Source organism: Papio anubis, chromosome 4 (assembly GCF_008728515.1).
Source record: "Papio anubis isolate 15944 chromosome 4, Panubis1.0, whole genome shotgun sequence".
In the NCBI taxonomy this organism is placed as follows: domain Eukaryota; kingdom Metazoa; phylum Chordata; class Mammalia; order Primates; family Cercopithecidae; genus Papio; species Papio anubis.
Genome location: NC_044979.1, coordinates 14,113,998 through 14,131,122, shown reverse-complemented (window position 1 = coordinate 14,131,122; position 17,125 = coordinate 14,113,998). Strand labels below are relative to the sequence as shown.

Sequence of the window (17,125 nt, the reverse complement as noted above, 5' to 3'; positions counted from 1 at the left end):
GGAGGTGGAGCTTGCAGTGAGCCGAGATGGTGCCACTGCACTCCAGCCTGGGCGACAGAGCGAGACTCCGTCTCCATAAAAAAAAATAGCCTTAACAGAATGGGCAATGGATCTGAATAGACGAGAAAACAATCTGGCAATAAATGATTAAACACAGAGTTATAATAAAAACATACAGCAATTTTATTCCTAGATATATACTAGATACACAGAGAAATGAAAACACATGTGCATACAAAACCTTCTACACTACAATTTGAATGAACCTTGAAAACAAGCCAAGTTAAAGAAGCCAGACACAGAAGTCCACATAACATATGATTCCTTTCATTTGCAAATACCAAAGAGGAAAACCTAAAGGGACAGAAAGTAGCTCAGTGGTTGTTAGGGCTGGGGGAAAGGAGGAGGATGATAGTTGAAGGGTACAGGTTTCTTTCTGAGATGGTAAAAACGTTCAAACTTGACAGCAATGAAACAGAGTTCCTGTTGCTCCGCATTCTTGCCACCACTGAAAATGGAGATGGTTGCAGTTATCTATGAACATCAAAAACCTCTGGACTGTGGACTTTAAATGGGTAAATTATTTAGAATATGGCTATATCCGAATACAGCTGTTAAAAAGTAGTAAGAAAAACGTTATCAGACAGCTTCACCTAACTGGTATTTCTAGAATACTCCAGCCACCACCAACAGATATACACATTCTTTTTAAGTTGCACAGGAAACATTCTTCAAATTAGACACCATTCTAGGCCAGGGAGCAACATTTTTTTAACTTTTTTGAAATGGAATTTTACTCTTGTTGCCCAGGCTGGAGTGCAATGGCGCATTCTCGGCTCACCGCAACCTCTGCCTCCCAGGTTCAAGCAATTCTCCTGCCTCAGCCTTCCGAGTAGATGGAATTACAGGCATGTGCCACCATGCCCGGCTAATTTTGTATTTTTAGTAGAGATGGGGTTTCTCCATGTTGGTCAAGTTGGTGTCCAACTCCCGACCTCAGGTGATCCGCCCGCCTCTGCCTCCCAAAGTGCTGGAATTACAGGCATGAGCCACGGCGCCTGGCCTTACAATTTTTTTTCTTAAAGAGCGAGACAGTCAATATTTTGGGCATTACAGGCTATAAGGTCTCTGTCACAACTGCTTATCTCTGCCATGGCAGCATGATAGCAGCCGTAGAAAATAAGAAGACAATGGGCATGGCTGTGCTCCAGGAAACCTCTGTTTAGAGTAGTTTGCCAACCCCTGTTTTAGGCCATAAAACAAGATTCAATCGATTTAAGAGGGATGAAATCATAAAAAGTATGTTCTCTAATACATACCTTTCTTTCTTTTCTCCCTTCTTTAATCAACTGTAATTAGTACTCTCTAGAATGGACTATGACTTCTATCAGAATTAGTTGAGGCTTTAAAACGCCCATTTATATAAAGCAGGTCTGTATTAGTCCATTCTCACACTGCTAAGAAGAAACATCCGAGACTGGGTAATTTATAAAGGAAAGAGGTGTAATTGATTCACAGTTCCATATTGCTGGAGAGTCCTCAGGAAACTTACAATCATGGCAGAAGGCAAAGGAGAAACAGGCACCTTCTTTCACAGCGTGGCAGGACGGAGTGAGAACAAGCAAGGGAAATACCAGATGCTTATAAAACCATCAGATCCCGTGAGACTCACTCACTGTCACGAGAACAGCATGGGGGAACTGTCCTCATGGTCCAATTACCTCCACCTGGTCCCACCCTTGACACATGGGGATTATGGAGATTACAATTCGAGGTGAGATTTGGGTGATGACACGGAGCCAAACTGTATCAAGATCCTTGAATAACGTCCTTTCATTCAAGGTCATTTCCTTATAAGGTTGATGAGGGAAAAACCTGGCTAGGGCCATTGTATGTATAGGGTCTGCATGATCTCACCACGTCTATGTGGGTTTTCTCTTAAGTACTCTGGTTTCTACCTACATCCCAAGATGTGCACGTTCGGTGAACTGGCTGTCTACACAGTCCCACTATGTGAGTGAGAGAGAGAGAGAGAGAGAGAGAGAGAGAGAGAGAGTGTATAAGTGGGCCTCAGAGCAGAATGTGTCCTGTCCTGAGTCAGTTCTTTGTCCCCTGAGCTGCCCAGAGAAGCTCCAACTGCCCATCACCCTGAACTGAAATGAGCTGGTAAATAATTATCTTACTAGTTTTTATTGATCTTTCTTCACTTGATCTTAGCTAAAAGGCTGAGAAGTGATTTTTATTGATTTTTCTTAAATGTACATATAGCTCATATTTATTTCAGTGTTAAATATTAGAACTGTTTGGTCTTTATTCAGAAGTTTGGTGATGTTTTTGTGACCAGAAATATGCCGTAAGAACTTAACTCTTGCTGATATAAATTAGCCTAGGGTAAAATGGGTTTTCTCTTATGTCATTTTGCTTAAAATCAGTTTCTAAAAAACTATCAATAATGTTAAAGATCTACTGTACACAATAATACTGATATTAATTGAAACCAATTATATTAAAGCAAGTTAAAAATTTTAATTTTCCTACTCATATTGTATCTTACTTATTTACACTAGTTTAAGTTGTCCCACTAGATTATATATTTAGTTAGATCTTATATTTAGTATTTATTCATATTATATTTAATGAATATACAGCTAATTTTGAAATATTTTATAGTTCAGGCACACATAAATTTTGAAAAAGATACATTTTAAAAAGTCACTTCATCATTGCCTTACATTATAATTTCAAATTTTAATCAGCACCTAAAATGTTACATAAAGATTATTCTTAATATATAACAGTAATTTCATAATCACATATTTAATTTAAAAATTTAATATTCAGTGTAACATTTGCTAAGACACTATTATACTAGGCTTAGTATGCTTTATCCAAAATTATTTCATTGTATCTCCAATGCTAGCAGTTTAGTATTATACATTTAGGTGGCAGAATGTGTTGTCAGTAACTTTCATGACTCATGATGACAGATTTTCCCTATAGGAAAGAAAATACTGGGTCTGCTTTCATGGTTTTGCTAGGATTTCAAGGTTCAGAAAACTCTATATAAAGTGACCAGCAGCTTCTGGAAATGAGATTATTTCCAGTCTAGAGAACCAGCTTACATTTTTAATTAATGACTTGTCTAGTTGGAGAAAAGGAAGGATGAGATCTAAGGAAGAAAAAGATAAAGTCAATAGCAAACCTAAGCTAAAAAGGTTTTCGATGAAAAGCAGTTTTAAAATTTACTATCAATTCTTTGCCCAAAATGTATTGTCTCCTTTTCTCTAGAAAAAGAAAGATGAAATTACTAAGAAAATAGGACAAAGGAAATAAAAATTATAGAATATAAACAATACATGCACAGAGAGCAAAAACTGTGCACACACAATTGTATACAATTAAATTAGGTACTACATATGAGATACAATAAACAATACATTAATTTTTATGTACTACATATAACCTAGCAAATTTTCTCTGAGGTGATTAATACGGCAAGAACTAAACAGGATTTTCTGTGAAGATAGTTTCTGTACTAAATCACATGTGTTACATGATGTGATTCCAAAAAGCAAAATTTATAATTACACTTAAGCACACAGACTATAGTCATTTTATTCTCTTTCATCATTCCTGAAAGATCCTGAGAAAAAGAAAAGTGGGTTGCCATTTACTTAATTAAGGCTTACTGCTGCCCATCTAAACACACAGCAAGCAGAATGATTTAATATAAAACTCTTCTAACAAGTCACCACCATCTATTCCTATAAAGATAGGCAAGTCACCAAGGCATTCGATAAGCTGATTCACTCAACCTTTATAACCGTATTTCTCAACATTCTCTTGTGTAAACAGTATACTATCTTAATTTTAAAATAAAAACACTGTATGTGAGTCTTATAAATAACAAGAATAAGAACAATATTTTAGACAGAGTTTGAGATTATAGAATATTTCAGGGTCCAAGTTCAGCTGAAAGTTGCAAATGCAGAAGGAGAGCTCAGGAGAGGCCAGAGCCAAAACTACACACTGGTGAATCCTCCATATACAAGATACTTAATCAAATTCATCAAATATTTATTAAATATGTGTTTTATATACACTAGACTACCGATACAATAGTTGTCACAGTCCCAATAGGTTTGAAGTCTAAGAGTAGGGATAGACAAGCCAGGCCATCATGGAACTGACACTATAAGTAATGGACAGAGTGCTACAGTGGCACACAACAGTGTTAAGGCTTGGGGGAGCAAGCTAGTAGAAGAAAAGGAAGGAAAGGTGATAAGACAAGAAAAGTCCAAATAAATAAATGAAGCCATGGCAAGAGGGTGAGAGAGAAAAATAATACCCACATTCAGGGAATGGAAAGAAAAGCAGGAAGACAAAAGTGTTTGTAAAAGAAATGGTATGAAATGAAGGAGGAGCAAGGAAGACCATGAAGGCCACTTCATTTCTTAGCTCACAGCTTGCTATGGTCTGAATATTGATGCCTTCCCCCACCAAAATTCATATGTGGAAACCTGATTCTCAATGTGATGGTATCAAGAGGTGAGGCCTTTGGAGAGGATTAGGTGAGATTAGTGTCTTTATAAAAGAGGCCTGAGGCTGTCTGCCTCTTCCACTATGTGAGGACAAAGTGAGAAGACACCATTGATGAACCAGAAAACAGTCCCTCACCAGACACAGAAGCTGCTAGTGCCATGATCTTGGACAATGCAGGCTCCAGAACTGTGAGAAATAAGCTTCTGTTGCTTATGAACCACACTGTTTATACTATTTTGTTATAACAGCCCAATCACTTAAGGGCAGTATTGTCATGTGTGAATTTGATCCTGTCATCATGATGCTAGCTGGTTATTCTGCAGACACGTTTATGTGGTTGCTTCATAGTGTCACTGGTCTGTACTTCAGTGTGTTTTTGTAGTGGCTGGTAATACCACTACAAATATTTCAGGGTCCTGAAAAGGACCGTGTTTAGTGCTTTCTTCAAGAGCTCTCGCAAGGCCTGGTGATGACGAATTCCCTCAGCATTTGCCTATCTGAAAAGGATTTTATTTCTCTGTCGCTTATGAAGCTTAGTTTGGCCAGATACAAAATTCTGGGTTGGAAATTCTTTTCTTTAAGAATGTTGAATATTGGTCCCCAATCTCTTCTGGCTTGTAGAGTTTCTGCTGAAAGGTCTGCTGTTAGCCTGACGGGCTTCCCTTTGTAGGTGGTATGGCCTTTCTCTCTGGCTGCCCTAAACATTTTCTTTTTTTTTTTTTTTTTTTTTTTGGGGGGGGGGGGGACAGAGTCTCGCTCTGTCACCCAGCCTGGAGAGCAGTGGCGCGATCTCAGCTCACTGCAAGCTCCGCCTCCCGGGTTCCCGCCATTCTCCTGCCTCAGCCTCCCGAGTAGCTGGGACTACAGGCACCCCCCACCTCGCCCGGCTAGTTTTTTGTATTTTTTAGTAGAGACGGGGTTTCACCGTGTTAGCCAGGATGATTTCGATCTCCTGACCTCGTGATCCGCCCGTCTCGGCCTCCCAAAGTGCTGGGATTACAGGCTTGAGCCACCGCGCCCGGCCTTCTCTTTCATTTGGATGGTGGAGAATCTGCTGATTATGAGTCTTGTGGTTGATCCTCCCATGGAGTACCTTACTGGGGTTCTCTGCATTTCAAGAATTTGAATGTTGGCCTATCTCGCTAGTTTGGGAAGCTCTCCTGGATGATATCCTGAAGCGTGTTTTCCAACTTGGCTCCATTCTCCCCATCTCTTTTGGGTACCTCAGTCATAGGTTCAGTCTCTTTACTTAATCCCAAATTTCTCAGAGGTTTCATTCATTCCTTTCATTCTTTTTTCTCTATTCTTGTCTGCCTATCTTATTTCAGTAAGACAGCCTTCAAGTTCTGAAATTCTTTCCTCTGCTTGGTGTATTCCACTATTGATACTTGTGATTATGTTGTGAATTTCTCATGTTGCGTTTTTCAGCCCCATCAGGTTGGTTATGTTTCTCTCTAAACTGGTTATTCCGGCTATCAGCTACTGCATTGTTTTTACCATAACTCTTAGCTTCTTTACATTGGGTTACAACATGCTCCTTTAGCTCAGCGAAGTTCATTATTACCCACCTTCTGAAGCCTACTTCTGTCACCTCAGCCATCTCAGCCTCAGCTCAGGTCTGTGCCCTTGCTAGAGGGGCGTTGCAGTCACTTGGAAGAAACGAGGCACTCTGGCTTTCTGAGTTTTCAGCAATGTAAGTGGGCTGAATGCCCCAATTAAAAGACACAGAATGGGAAGCTGGATAAAGAGCCAAGAAACACTAGTATGCTATCTTCAAGAGACCCATCTCATGGGCAAAGACGCACATAGGCTCAAAATAAAGGGATGAAGGAAAATTTATCACGTAAGTGAAAAACAGAAAAAAGCAGGGGTTGTAATAACTAGAAAACCCCACTGTCTCAGCCCAAAAGCTTCTTAAGCTGATAAGCAACTTTAGCAAAGTCTCAGGCAAAAATTGCCAGCATTCCTATAAATCAATAACAGGCAAGCAGACAAGCAAATCATCAATAAGCTCCCATTCACAATTGCTCATAAGAGTGAACAGAAAACCTACAGAATAGGACAGAATTTCTGCAATCGATTCATCTGACAAAGGTCTTATATCCAGAGTCTACAAAGAACTTAAACAAATTTACAAGAAAAAAAAACAACAACCCCATTAAGAAGTGGGCAAAGTACATCAACAGACACTTCTCAAAACAAGACATACATATGGCCAACAAACACATGAAAAAGAGCTCAACATCACCGGTCATTAGAGAAATGCAAATCAAAACCACAAGGAGATACCATCTCATGCCAGTCAGAATGGATATTATTAAAAAGTCAAAAAACGACAGATGCTCCCAAGGTTGAGGAGAAAAAGGAATGCACTGTTGGTGGGTGTGTAAATTAGTTCAACCATTGTGGAAGACAGTGTGGCGATACCTCAAAGACCTAGAGGCAGAAATACCATTTGACTTGGCAATCTCATTATTAGGTATATATCCAAAGAAATATAAATGGTTCTATTATAAAGATACATGCACACGTATGTTCACTGCAGCACTATTCACAATAGCAAAGACATGGAATCAACCGAAATGACCATCAATGATAGACTGGATAAAGAAAATGTGGTACATGTACACCATGGAAAACTGTGCAGCCATAAAAAGGAACAAGATCATGTCCTCATGTCCTTTGCAGGGACATGGATGGGGTTGGAAACCATTATCCTCAGCAAACTAACACAGGAACAGAAAATCAAACACCGCATGCTCTCACTTCTAAGTGGAGGCTGAATGATGAGAACACATGGACACGTGGTGGGGAACAACACACACTGGAGCCTGTTGTTGCGGGTAGGGGAGGGAGAGCATCAGGAAGAATAGCTAATGGATGCTGGGCTTAATATCTAGGTGATGGGATGATCTGTGCAGCAAACCGCCATGGCACACGTTTACGTATATAACAAACCTGCACATCCTGCACATGTATCCCTGAACTTAAAATAAAAGTTGAAGAAAAAAATAATAACAGCCCAATCAGACTAAGATATAGCTGACTTCTCAATCACTTGTACTTACATGTGGCTAGCCATGCTACAATTTTTAAAGAGTGAGTGACTTTGCAGGATCTCTTAGCCCCAAAACAGGGCTTTGTATAATATTAATGTATTCAATAAAAGTTGTACAAGTAAATATTTCCTCCGGCTCTGAACATCAGGTCACTTCCCCTTCAGTCATTTGTTGTAATTATTTGTTTTCCAAAAGAGGTCAGAAGGGGTGAGAAGAATGAAAGGTTATTTGAACAGAAAGTAACCTACGGAGTTATTTTCCTAGAAGGACGTGGTAGCGGCAGTGGGGTAAGATAGTGCCAGAAAATGCGATATATATATATTTAGAAGAATCATGGTAACCCCCATGTAGTCCACAGTGGAAGGTTTCATCTTTTCTGATTTACAAACATGAAAGAGTCCCAAAGTATATTTATAGGTTAATGCCAACTCTTCACCTTAACAAATATAAAAAGCTAGCTCACGGGTAGTGAATTACTTTGTGTAATTTGTTTGCTTTATGCTTCTCTCTGTGATTCAGCTGAGACATAATCCACAGAATTCAGTAAATACAACTAGTGATAAATGCCATTAGGGTCACTAATAGGTTGTCTGCTCCTCCCAAGTTTTCCAAAGCAAAGAGTAATAAGCTGCCTAGCTACAGTTTCTCCTAGGGGAGTGTTTTTCATCTTGATTCTGCCTTTCCAATACAGCTTCCCTCACAGCAGGAACTAAAACCTTACTTAAGAAAATGACACGAACACACAAAAAAAGAATGTCTTAAGGCATACACTTTCTTGGTGAAGTAAGTACTGTATTTTCTACCTTGGATAGTTTCTGTTTTTATCTTGCTGCAGCTATCCATTATATAGATGTATGAGTCACTGTCTTAAAAGACAGAGACGAGAGCATGGGTGGTTCTCTACGGTATTTAATGTTGATCTCTGCATTGTAGGAATCCAAAAGAATGCAGCCAGATGACAGTGGCTTTTGTATAGGCCACCCAGAAATCATAAAATCATGAGATGACTATTATTAAAATTAAAAAGAGTATCAGGAAAAACATTTAAAAGAAATACAAAAGACAAAGGGTGAGTATCCTTGTTCAAACAGAGTTGATCCCAATGGCTTATTAAATGAAAATAAAAATCATATAGGAAAAATAAAATAGAAAAAAGACATGACACAAAAAGGAATTTAAATACCTTATTAATCTCTAATCACACACAAATGCACACACACACATATATACATATTTTCCAATGTCAAAGACTTCCATATTGCTAAATCTAATGGTCAATTAACCTGTTACTTTACCCATCAGAAGTACATAACACAAATGATCACTGTATTCCTTGATTTTCTTTCATCATTTAAGGACCATGACTATAGTTTCCTGGTTTTCCCCCAACTCACGGGTTACTCCTGCTTTGTCCCTCAGAATTTTTAACACTGGAGTGTTCCACAGCTCAGTATCTGTACTTACTTTCTCTTCTGTGTGCAGTCATTAGGTTATCTCACTGTCTCATGGCCTTATATGGCTCTCTACATACTGATGACTCTGTATCCAACAACGTACTCAACATGAGATGGATAAATAACTCAAACTCAAATCACTGAATCTCTGCCCTTTCCCCTACTGAAACCACTACTCTTACAACCTCCTCAATTTCATCTAAGGAAAAATCATTCTTTTCTAGTTGTTAGTTCAAAATCCTTGACTTTTCTTGGAGTCATCCTTGACTTTTCTTTCTTGCACCTAGTAACTGATTTGTCAGCCAGTTTTATAGGCAAAAATACAATCTCAGTCTAGCTCTTTCTTTGCATCCTCCATGGTACAATCCTGAAAAAACAGCTGATGGCATTCCTCTGCTCAAAACCTTCCAATGACTTCCCATCTCATTCACAGTAAATCATCAATATTATCTACAAAGACGCTTTAAGATCTACCCTGTTATCTTTCTGATCACTCTCCTTCCTCGTAAGTTCCCCTCATTATCTCCACTTGTAGATCGTTTGCACAATTATCCATAATTATTTCCTCCTCCCAATCTATACCCCTTTATAATGTGACTTTCCACACTGTTTCCCCACCTCGAGAATTCATATTAGTCTTGAAACCTGCTTTCACTTAAAAAATGCAGTGGAAGTGACAGCACGGCAGTTAGCAATGGAGGCCTCAAGTGGAGCTGCAGCCGTCCCTTTGCTCTCTTGGAACCCTCCCCTGTTGCCATGACAGTAATTCTGAGCATGCCTGATGGATGGAGGATGAGGCTGGAGTCAGGTACAGCTTACAGACATCCCACCTCTAAACACCTGAGTCCTTTCTACATGCTGACATCATCAACAAAACTGCCTACCCAACTGTGATATCATGATATAAGAGGAAATATACATTTGGTCTTCTCCTCTGGTTTCTGATAAAACAGTTGCCAAGACTCCTGGCATCTCCACAGTAATGGGTGTCTTTTGGTATCTAGGAGATGACTGCTGACTGGGGGCCTCTAGGAGAGTTTCAAGTTGGAGGCTGATTCCCAAGAAAGACAAAGGCATGATCAGAGTATGGAATGTTCACACCCACCACTCCCAGTGGAGCTACAGATTATGCTAATCACCGATGGCCAATGAAGTAATCAATCATGCCCATGTAACAGAACCCCCATGTAAAAACCCTAAACAACGTGGTTCAGAGAGCTTTCAGGTTGGGGAACATATCCACATGCCGGGAGGGTAGTGTATCCCAAATCCAAGGGGGACAGAAGCTCCTGCAGTAGGCCTTCTCCAGATCCCACCCTGTGTACCACATCATCTGGCTGTTCACATTCATCCTTTATAACATCCTTTTCTAAATAAATTGTAAACATAAGCATTTCCCTGAGTTCTGTGAGCCATTACAGCAAATTACCAAACACGAGGAGGGAGTTCTGAGGACCCACGAGTTGCAACTGGCATTTAAAGTGTGGGGCCATCTAGTGAGACTAAGTCCTTTACCTGTGTGTGTCGGAGGGTGGTGGTCTGTGCTTATTCTGAATAATGTCAGACTGAATTAAACTGTTGTATACCCAGTTGATGACCACTGGCAAATTGATGTATAAAACCCAGACATTTAGTGGCAGAAGTGTTGTGAGTACAGAAACAGTTTTCCTTTACCAACCCACGTAACTGGCACATGAATGAGCCCACAAGATCTGCCTAGCTGAACCTTAGACTTGTGAGTAAATCCATCAATCATTGTTTAAAGCCACTGATTTTGGGGGTGGCTTGTGATACAGCAAAAGCTAACTGGTGTCATTCTCATGTCTCAGGGCTTCTGCACAAGCATCTTCACTTCCTGGGAGGTTCTTCCTTTGGCTGAGCAAATGGCTTGCTTCTCTACCTCCTGCAGGTCTTAACTCAGAAGTCACTTGCTCGGTGAGGCTCTCCCTCACTTTAATTGCTAACAACCTACTGCAAAGCATGCTACCCCTTCTCCTGCATTATTATTCTCCTTCTCACTAGTAATATACTTTATATTTTAATTATTTATCTTGCTGATTTCCTCTATGGAAGGTCAATGAAGTCAAGTATTTTGTTCTCTGCTGCATCACAGGTGACTACAATAATGCCTGTTATACAGAATGACTCCATAATTAAAATATGCTAAAATAATAATGAATATGATTTCCTACATAATATATCAATACAACTTAATAAAGCTGGCAAGAGCAGACAGAAATGTAAATTGTCTTATACTGCTGATGAAGGGTAACTTAAGCACAAATATTCTGGAAAGCAAGTTGTCAACTTAGACTTAAATACATTTTTTAAAATTTATAACTTCTGGCCCATATCTTAACATCTGTGAAACTACTCTAAGTGTCAGAAACTCATACACTTATAATAATACTTAATGTTTCTATAATACTTAACAAAGTTTTATTTACCAAAGTTTATAAAAAACTTGTAAGCTGGCTGGGCACAATGGCTTACGCCTATAATTCCAGCACTTTCGGAGGCCAAGGTGGGTGGATCACCTAAGGTCAGGAGTTCGAGACCAGCCTGGCGAAACCCCGTCTCTACTAAAAATACAAAAATTAGCCGGGCCTGGAGGCGCACATCTGTAGTCCCAGCTAGTTGGGAGGCTGAGGCAGGAGAATCATTTGAACCCAGGAGGCAGAGGTTGTAGTGAGCCAACATTGCGCCACTGCACTCCAGCCTGGGCAATAAAATGAGACTCTGTCTCAAAAAAAAAAAAAAAAAAGTATGAGCTACGTACCTTTCTGATATATGGAGAATATATGGTTGAGAGATATAAAAATGTAACAAAATTTATATATAATGACCTGGTAGCATGTTCATAATATAATATTAAAAACAGGCATGATGTAAAGCAACATATAGATAAAAATCTATATTTCATTACATGTGCACACATACATACACTGAGCAATAAACATACAAAAATGTAAATTTGAAAAAATTATATATGTAAAAATATTAACAGAAGTTATCTATAGGAGTGGGATTTTAGGTTATTTTAATTTTTTTCTTTATGTCTTCCTCTATTCCCCAAATTCATTATAATAATCCTATGTCCATAAGTGGGGGAAAAGTTAGAGGTGATAGCAGAGAATTTGTCTTTTAAAATATATAAAGTTTAAAAGAAAGGTAAATACTAAATGATACAAATTTGAGGTGTTTATCTTTATATATTTTGTAATTATGACTGCATCGAAAATTACTTGAATATGGTTTTATTTAAAATTGAACAAATAGGCTCAATTAAAATAAATAAGTTCAGTTCAGATTTTTGTCACACAATTTGGCTAAAATCTCACTTTGATAATCCTTGCCTCCTGTATCCTAACTTGATTACATCCTATTAAAAGCATTAGAGGGCATCAGTGTAATGCATGATCACTAACTCTCTTCCTCGCACATCAGAATTAAGCTTTGGCGAGCAACTGCCACATGGAGGAAAGTCGCTGGGAAAGCCCTATTACTGCTAATAGGAATCATAAGACCACACTATTATGCAAAAATGTTCTTTTTACTGACTGACAAAATGCCAAGATGATACAAACTGCAGTTGTTTTTCTTGTTCCTAACACATGGAACAGCTCTCCAGTTACTAATAACCAACTAATGTACAGTCGAGCAGGAAAAAAACTGAATATACACTAGAGGCCGCTAGTGATAAATAAGTGAATTTTACATGAAGTGGGGAAAAAGATGATGCTTGCTCTACAAAGAAAACTGCATCCTAAGCTTCTAAGCTTCAGCTGCCCTTTTAACTACTGTGCTGGAAGTCAGAAAGCAATTTTTTTCTTAATTATTTCTCACTTTAAATATTTTTTAATAAAAGAACTAAATCTGGGAAGTTTTCATCTTGGGAAATTTTGTAAAAATTTACTAGTATTGTATATTTAAATTAAAGCTTTACCTTTAAGTAATGAAACCTTTTTATATATTACAAATTAGAAAAATAATGTTATTCTCTCACTTAGTTGTCACGAAGACCCAAACCAACTAAAGAAAGCTCTATGTTGTAAAATATAAGCTTGTCTTGGTAATATTTCATTAAGGGGGGGAAATATTTTTAAATGCAAAAGATATCTAAAAAAAAATGCACAACCCTCTCCCTGGAAAGTTATGAATCGTAAGAGTAAAATTTTAAAGTTTACTTGGAAACAAATGTAACATGAATTCAGAAAACAAGGAATCTTTTGATTAAAAAAATTTTATAAAACTAAAGAGGAATTATACTTCCTATATACTTTTTTTAAAATTTGAAAAGAATGTTATTAAATTTCTCAGAATACATGAGAGGCATTTTTGTCACTCATTTGCATGACAGATGACCATTTATTTCCCTTTCACTGTCATTAGATAGTGAGGAAGAAAAACGGTTCCCAACCAGGGGCATTTTATACCCCAGTAAGTTAGGGAGGTGTGTGGGGAGGGAGAAGTAAGGAGGAGATTAATAAAGACCATTAGACTACCCTAGGGTATGAAGACAGCACAGGCAGCAGAGAAAAGACGCTGCAGATGTATACTCATAAGGATTCTTTTGTTTGTATTTGTAGTTGGCTGGTCCCACTTAGGTGTGCAGAAACTAGTATGGTCTCAGTCTTGACGGGAGGCAAATCCCACTCCAGAAATAAACACAACCACTAGAAACAAGGACATGGGCAGACAGTCCCTCAGAACCACCTCAACTCAGTTGAACACGACATTACACTAGAAAGGAGACACAGTTAGGAATTCACCTGTAGTCCACCCAGTGGCCGGCTCACAGGTGGCTAAGTGCAAGTCCTCACTTGTTCTTAGAGTGTAACCAGAGCTGTGGATCTGGCTTCCAGCTTCCCTTGCTTCCTAACTGTTTCCCAAGTCTCCCAATTCCTGCATACTCCCCCAGCCTTCCCACTTCTCTATTAATTATACCACTTTTGATTCTTGTTCACATTGGCCAGAGTTCTTATTCTCTACAACTAAAAACTCACACAAATACAAAAAAGTTAAATAAGTCCTAATATTGTTACCAGAAGAGATTTTGGTATTGGTCTCTGATTCTCCTCTTGAATAAAAATAATCTTAAGAATTACTTTTTGGGTCGGAAACAAACATTCACACTGCAATCTATGACAGTACGCTATATGAAGTCTTGACGAGTATTTCTAATCATTCTTTAATAACTCTTAAGCACGTAGTTAAGAACTCATTGCTGGGGATGACACAGTAAAAATGCTAGAGAAATGTATGCTTTCACTGAGGTTACAGGCGGGTGGGAATATGCAAAGAAGTGACTCTAATATGATGTGGTAAATGTTTCATAATGGAAGTGTTGGATAAGAGAACTTCAAGAACAAATTATATAAGAGAGACACAGAATAATAATGTAACATAATCTGGTAAGGTAAGAAATCTAGCCACAAAACACCCTTAAATTATTTAGGATTTGTCACCTACTTGCTTAATTGAATATGTGGGGAAATTATTTTCAGGGTGAACTGTCTAAAAGGAGTAACGATGGTTAGTTAAAAATATTTACTTAACATCTATTAGTTATCAAACCTGATCCTAGCTGCTAGGATTATTTCCAAAAATGAATAAAACAAGAACAGGGAATTTTTCCCAATTAAATAGAAGCTCCCATGGATAATTTCAACATCATGTGGCATTACGGTGAAGGATTGCTTAGAAAATTCATTCCTGGGGGGCGGAGCAAGATGGCCAAATAGGAACAGCTCCAGTCTCCAACTCCCAGCGCGAGCAACACAGAAGACCGGTGATTTCTGCATTTTCAACTGAGGTACTGGGTTCATCTCACTGGGGAGTGCCGGACGATCGGTGCTGGTCAGCGGCTGCAGCCCGACCAGCAAGAGCTGAAGCAGGGCGAGGCATCGCCTCACCTGGGAAGCACAAGGGGGAAGGGAATCCCTTTTCCTAGCCAGGGGAACTGAGACACACAACACCTGGAAAATCGGGTAACTCCCGCCCCAATACTGCACTTTACCAACGGTCTTAGCAAATGGCACACCAAGAGATTATATCCCACACCTGGCAGGGAGGGTCCCATGACCGTGGAGCCTCCCTCATTGCTACCACAGCAGTCTGCTATCTAAGGGCAAGGCAGCAGCGAGGCTGGGGGAGGGGGGCCCCGCCATCGCTGAGGCTTATGTAGGTAAGCAAACCCCTGGGAAGCTCGAACTGAGTGGAGCCCACAGCAGCTCAAGGAGGCCTGCCTGTCTCTGTAGACTCCACCTCTGGGGACAGGGCACAGCTAAACAAAAAAAAAAAAAAAAAAGGAGCAGCAGAAACCTCTGCAGATGCAAACGACCCTTTGAAGACAGCAGTGGATCTCCCAACACAGAGGCTGAGATCTGAGAACGGACAGACTGCCTGCTCAAGTGGGTCCCTGACCCCTGAGTAGCCTAACTGGGAGACATCCCCCACTAGGGGCAGTCTGACACCCCACAACTCACACAGTGGGGTACACCCCTGAGACGAAGCTTCCAAAGCGAGAATCAGACAGGTACACTCGCTGTTCAGCAATATTCTATCTTCTGCAGCCTCTGCTGCTGATACCCAGACAAACAGGGTCTGGAGTGGACCTCAAGCAATCTCCAACAGACCTACAGCTGACGGTCCTGACTGTTAGAAGGAAAACTATCAAAAGGAAGGACACCTACACCAAAACCCCATCAGTACATCACCATCATCAAAGACCAGAGGCAGATAAAACCACAAAGATGGGGAAAAAGCAGGGCAGAAAAGCTGGAAATTCAAAAAATAAGAGCGCATCTCCCCCTTCAAAGGAGCGCAGCTCATCGCCAGCAACGGATCAAAGCTGGACGGAGAATGACTTTGATGAGATGAGAGAAGAAGGCTTCAGTCCATCAAATTTCTCAGAGCTAAAGGAGGAATTACGTACCCAGCGCAAAGAAACTAAAAATCTTGAAAAAAAAGTGGAAGAATTGATGGCTAGAGTAACTAATGCAGAGAAGGTCATAAACGAAATGAAAGAGATGAAAACCATGATACGAGAAATACGGGACAAATGCACAAGCTTCAGTAACCGACTCGATCAACTGGAAGAAAGAGTATCAGCGATTGAGGATCAAATGAATGAAATGAAGCGAGAAGAGAAACCAAAAGAAAAAAGAAGAAAAAGAAATGAACAAAGCCTTCAAGAAGTATGGGATTATGTAAAAAGACCAAATCTACGTCTGATTGGGGTGCCTGAAAGTGAGGGGGAAAATGGAACCAAGTTGGAAAACACTCTTCAGGATATCATCCAGGAGAACTTCCCCAACCTAGTAGGGCAGGCCAACATTCAAATCCAGGAAATACAGAGAACGCCACAAAGATACTCCTCGAGAAGAGCAACTCCAAGACACATAATTGCCAGATTCACCAAAGTTGAAATGAAGGAAAAATCTTAAGGGCAGCCAGAGAGAAAGGTCGGGTTACCCACAAAGGGAAGCCCATCAGACTCACAGCAGATCTCTCGGCAGAAACTCTCCAAGCCAGAGGAAAGTCCGGGCCAATATTCAACATTCTTAAAGAAAAGAATTTTAAACCCAGAATTTCATATCCAGCCAAACTAAGTTTCATAAGTGAAGGAGAAACAAAATCCTTTACAGATAAGCAAATGCTTAGAGATTTTGTCACCACTAGGCCTGCCTTACAAGAGACCCTGAAGGAAGCACTAAACATGGAAAGGAACAACCGGTACCAGCCATTGCAAAAACATGCCAAAATGTAAAGACCATCGATGCTAGGAAGAAACTGCATCAACGAACGAGCAAAATAACCAGTTAATATCATAATGGCAGGATCAAGTTCACACATAACAATCTTAACCTTAAATGTAAATGGACTAAATGCTCCAATGAAAAGACACAGACTGGCAAACTGGATAAAGAGTCAAGACCCATCAGTCTGCTGTATTCAGGAGACCCATCTCACACGCAGAGACATACATAGGCTCAAAATAAAGGGATGGAGGAAGATTTACCAAGCAAATGGAGAACAAAAAAAAGCAGGGGTTGCAATCCTAGTCTC

General features: G+C 39.6%; 1 protein-coding gene across 2 annotated transcripts in view; it reads right to left on the bottom strand.

Moving 5' to 3' along the window:
- TPK1 (thiamin pyrophosphokinase 1) overlaps positions 1-17,125 on the bottom strand; it is a 401,164-nt gene that overhangs the window by 208,957 nt on the left and 175,082 nt on the right. The gene's annotated exons all lie outside the window — the stretch shown is intronic.